This window comes from Castanea sativa, chromosome 12 (genome assembly GCF_040712315.1).
Source record: "Castanea sativa cultivar Marrone di Chiusa Pesio chromosome 12, ASM4071231v1".
Lineage (NCBI taxonomy): Eukaryota > Viridiplantae > Streptophyta > Magnoliopsida > Fagales > Fagaceae > Castanea > Castanea sativa.
Genome location: NC_134024.1, coordinates 16,135,363 through 16,141,362, shown reverse-complemented (window position 1 = coordinate 16,141,362; position 6,000 = coordinate 16,135,363).

Below are 6,000 nucleotides of genomic sequence, written 5' to 3'. Positions count from 1 at the left end.
GTTTAGACTAAAGGCCCCTAGAGCTGCAGGTTGGCCCATGGGTCGAGAGTCCGAGGATTCGTTTGAGGACGAATCTCTCCTCGAACAGACCCGCAATGACCCTGAGATTCGCCAAAAGGATCAAGACAGAGTTCTGGAAAAACCGTTGGTTAAGAGGGGGATTCAAGTACCCTCTGGACACAACAGTGTGAGAGAAATATCTCAGAAAAAAGGCTGCTACCTCCACATTAAAGGCCCTGCACCTACTTTCTTGGCCGCATTAATAGGGAAGTGACCCCTGAATAGTAGAAGGGGCCTTCTGGCCATTGCTTAAGGATCTAGGGGTAAGATTTGTGTGACACGTGGCTGAAGAGGGAAGGAGAAGAAGTATTTAAAGAGGGAAGAGAGTAAAGAAAGGGGGAGGCCTTTTTGTAAAAAAGAACTAGAGAAAGACTAAGGATTGTAACCTTTAAAAGGAAAAAGAGAAATAATATACAAATTGTCCTCGGCCTATGCCCGAGGAGGTTCATTTTGCCCTATTTGTCCATTGTTTGTAAGTACTGTAATATTCTAGCCTGTTCATCAAGTTTCGAGCACCACTAAACTAGATTGCGAACCCATACTCTACAAATTTAGTTGTTTAAGGCTCATTTGGCCTGAGCCCACGTGTGTTTTTTGGGTCCAGGTGCAATTGTGCACTTACACACATCATAAATAAGGAAGTAGTGGGATATTAGGGTTATTAATTTTCCATATCTTGGTTTAAAATTGAGGCTTAATCATACTGTTAAACCTCACTTGATTCCATGCACAACTATATATACTTTCTAACCATCAACAATTTAAAATTGTCACACGCATAGTGATTGGGTTATCAGATCCCTAACAAATTAATCAAAGTGAAGGCAGTGATACATGAGCTATGAGAAGCTATGTAATAGTGGAGCAAAAATGTAGGTGTCACACAATCTAGAATAAAAAGTCTTATTGCACCCATCAAATATATGACAAATATGGACTTACCAAGATATTTTGTATCTATAAAAAATAAAAAAATCGTATATAAGGAAGTCCGATCAAGGAAATTAGAGTTATTAGCTTTTTTATTTGATATGCCAAGAATGTATTGACCCTTCATGATGAATTAACCAATTAATTAGCCAAGTTAATTAATTAATCGAATTAACATGCAAAATGCGTGGTAGCACAAACAAATCACCAACTAAGTTAATATGTAGCGGAAAATAAAGTTCACACGGTGATTTGTTTACGAATGAGGAAAACCTCCAAAGCAAAAACCCCATTGGATGATTTTAAGGTCACCACTCCTAAGAATCCACTATTATCACAACAAATGGTTACAAGTAAAGGAATCACAGTACTTTATACTAACCTACAGCTAAACCCTTACTCCAATACACAATTGGACTTGTTCTATAGTAACAATCTCTCATTTTCAATGCACAGCTCCTAGTATGTAACTAACCAATTGATGCGCGGATCCTAGTACACGGCTTACTCACTAACTTGAGAAAGATGTTGGCTGCAAAGTTCTTCAGCTCATCAACACGATGAAGATCACAAAACTCCTTGGTCATAAATCCCAACGGCGTACAAATGCAGCAGTTTCTTCAAGAGAAAGATGAACTAGGCAAATTCTGTCTCCAGTCACAATTTGCATGAACAAAACCTTTGCATAAAGTTTCGTCTAGTTGCAGTAGCTGAGACGACCCTTAAAATAATTCTTATATATGTCTAGGGTTGTGAGAAAAGAAAGCCTAAACATGTATACACGGATTTGTGTGAAATCAGATCTGAAAAACTAATTTTCATAAATCTCGATAGATAGGATATCTATCAAGCAGCTGTCAAGCATCGAGCTAAAGCAGCCTTTTAAACCTCGATAAATGCTATCTGTTGAGCTAGTTGTCGAACTTTAAAATCCAGCACTTCTTCACTTATTTCTTGGACAGAGTTGCATGGCTTCAATACTTGGACTTGAACTCTTGTTTTTTGAAGTATTAAACACATCCTAGATCTACCCAATTACAAGTAAAGTGTGTTTTGTCAAAGGATTAGTCAATTCTAAATAACATATGTTCCTAACATCATTCACATATGTCCTAACAATATATTGATTTAAAAGTGAGGCTTATTCTTACGATTAAATCTCACTTGTTTCTAGGTATAACTATACTTTATAATTTTAACAATTCAATTGTATTGAAAACTTATCGGGTTGTAAAAACATGAAAATTTCAATTATTGTGAGAAACTATTTGAAAAGTACTTTGAAAGCAAAAATGCCTCTAAAAAAAACCTACCAAATTAGGGCTAATGACTAAAGTTTGTAGGTATTAATCATTCCTATGAGTGCTCAAAATCATTTGCTATAGAACTAGCAATTAACAATTTAACATGCTCATAAATACACATACAAAAATGCCTCTAAAAAAACCTACCAAATTAGGGCTAATGACTAAAGTTTGTAGGTTATAAACAAAAAAAAAAAAAAAACTAAAGTTTGTAGGTATTTTCCAATCCTATGAGTGCTCAAAATCATTTGATATAGAACTAGCAATTAACAATTTAACATGCTCATAAATACACATACACCAGCTGGGTTGTAGGATCATTGGTTACCACTTACCAAATCAGAGTGAAGGCACTAATACATTAGTTATGAGAAACTATGTAACAGTGGAGCAAAAGCAACATAAGAAGTCTCATTGCACCCGTGAAAACTATGAACATTATGGACTGAACAAAATATTTTGTATTTATAGCTCTATACGTACATATCATAAATAAGGAAGCCTAGACAAGGAAATTAAGGTTATTAGACCTTTCGTATCTTGATTTTAAAACGAGGCTAAATCATACGGTCAAACCTTTTTTTTTTTTTTTTTTTTTTTTTCTATTCACACTTATTACTGTTACGCAATAACTATTTTAAACAAGATGAGTCAATATTAAAAATAAGCAATCACAAACACACACTCTTGTGGGAATGTAATTGTTAAGTGACCAATCTTTTTTTTTGACAAATTCTCCGTCATTATTATTATTTTTTAAATAAATAAATAAATATTTTTTTTGAGGAAGTATTATTTTTTAAATATAGCAAAGAGTTCTTTACTTGTACTCACTACTAACTATATGGTTATTCTCTTCATTTTATTTGAATATTTTTACCTATTAATTCTCTCTTCTTCTTCTTTTTTTCCTAAAGCTTATTGCATGTGTCAAGAATTATGTGATTTAAAAGTATTGTTTAGTTGTTTTCAAAAAAAAAAAAGAAGTATTGTTTAGTTATTCTCATGTGGATTCTCAAACAAATAAGTATTCTTATGTGCATTCAGTAGCCAATAATAAATAATCAATTCATCATTATTTTGATACTATCATTTGGAGCATTATTTTTTACCACTCCCCATCAAAATTTTAGACCTGGTCAATTCCTTGTATGGATTACTTTAGTCAAGATTACTTACCCCCACATGCCACAGGAGGATAAAAATGTAGCCAACAATGTTTGTGAAGTATTATTGGTTATGCCCAAAGGGCAAAAAACCAAAGTGTTTTAAAGAAAAGATGGTTTTGTTTGTTTGTTATTGTTTGCTTAATAAGAAAACATTTATTGAGACACAAAAACAAGGAAAGGGTTATAAGTTATAACCATCTTGATAGGCCAAGACTAAGAATGGTAGAGATGAAAACAGGACCCTTCCACACACAAAGAGAAACTCACCAGCCAATACTGTGAGCCAAAGAGTTCTGTTGTATATTTTTTAATATAAAACTTAAAAAAAAAAAATTAGTATAAAAAAAAAAAGAAACAATATCATACAAAAAATAAGGATACCTAAGGAGACTTGCTATTTGGACACTAATGAGGACGTGACCAATTTCACATCTCCTTCAAAGATTACTCAAGGGAATCCCACCATATCAACATTTTTCACATAAAAATTAAAAGCCTTGTCATTTTCTCCCATGCTTGGTGATGATGTTGAAAATCGTCAGTAAGCTGTACGGTCCCTACATACTCTTAGACGAGACCTGCACAACAAAAAAAGAAGAAGACTCTGCAGAGAGTACTGGTGTGGTACCGGCCAGATACCTTGTGAAGGTTAAGTTAGAGAACTTTCACAACTCTAGAGTGCCAGAGCTGAGGTAAATTAGGCGTTCTTTGATTTCTGAGGATTTTGGGTTTTTATAGTAACGTAAAACCGACTTTTGTTTCTTGATGAAGAAGATATTTCCTTGTAGGGAAGATCCTCATAAATACACGCATTTTATGAGATCCTTTCCATATATAGATTTTGTTGATTAGGGTTAATCGTGGGGCACAAGGCACTTCCATTTGAAGTTTCTTGAAGACCACTTAAGCCATATGGATGCCACGTGACTTTGCCATCCGTCCACTTTGTATCTGTCTACTTGGAATCTGTCCATCAAGGAGAGTCCGTCCCCCTTTGACACGATCTGTCGTCTTCCTCTTGCGTTTTGATCATTCACTATCCCAGTACCGTCGTCCATGGCAAGTTTTATTGAACGAGTCTGTCTACCTTAATTTTATTCTCTTTAGTCCCCTCACTCTATGGGTCCGTCGCCTTATTTTTTGAACAGACCCGTAGAGTGACGGTCTAACTCAACCCTTTAGGAAATGCATTCTGATTGACAAGCTAGCCTAGAGCCATTAGTGCAGTAGGGGCACGTGGCATGTTTTTAGTGGTCAATCACTTGAACCGAAGCGTCCCTTCATCTTCCGAGCCATTCCCTCTATATATATATGTTGCTTCTCCCTTTCATGTTTACTTTCCACAACAAATTTCCAGTGCCAAAGAGCTACCGTATACTTGCTTTTCAGCTGTGTCTTCTTTGTTGCTTGGTGCGACCGTCTGCCCTGCTTTCTCCATTTCCTTCCTTTGCGACGTTCAACTGAAAGTATCTTTCTCCTAAACTTTTTGCTATTCACTTTAAATGTTGCATGCCCGTCACATATGTAGATCTATAGAGTCTTAGGGGTGTATTCGTCACATGTAGGTGATAGATGTCTAGTGAGGCGTCGAGTGATCAATCATGTGTCCGCGAAGGAGTGGGCTACGATGAGGTGTATCCGTCAGGTCACAATGACCTCGATACCTCTTATGATGAAAGGGTTCCGTCTGCCAACTCTTTTTCTACAGAGGAGGATAAGGACATGGACGTGGACGTGGACGTGGACGTGGGCGTGGTCAGATCAGAGGGTGGTTCAGGTGGGGATCCAAATAGTGAAGACGTATACTTCGTTGATCCTCCTATCCAATTTGTCGTAGGCCCTGGTGACCTTAGAGAGGTTATCATTCTCCTGATATGGACGGTAGATGACTTCAACTCTAGCGTTAAGAAGAAACACTTTGAGACCCTTAGGGAAAGATACTAGATTCCCGTCGGCATCCCAATTCATCTACCTTTCAAATTTGAAAAGGGCTATTACCAGGGTGTCGAGGACATTAGGGTGTACGAGCAGATATTTAAGGCGGGACTCAGATTCCCTGTAAATGCTTTTCACCGCCGTCTACTTCAATACCTGGGGTTGGCAGTCACCCAGATTTCTTCGAATGCCTAGAGAGTCTTCCATGGCGCTAAAGTTTTGTATGGGGTCTTGTCTGATGGGGAGCGTAGGATGATGGTGGAGGAATTCTTCCACTGCTACCGTCTATCTGAAATCAACCAGTCTAAGGGTATGTACAATTTTCTACCAAGGAAGTCTGTACTTAAGCTAGTGTGTGACACCTCTGATTCAAACAAAAATTGGAAGAGCCGATACTTCTTTATTCAGGGTGACAATTGGATGTGTCACCCCGACAATCAGGAGTACATGCCTGTAGACAAAACTTAGGGCATAATGCCTCCATCTAGTAGGTGTTCGTCTGGTCTAAATTTTTTTTTTTATTATTTATCGTTGTTGGCCTAACCATCCCCTTTTTGCTGCTCAAGACTGTCTAGAGGTGACCTTGGAGCAGTGGAGCTTTT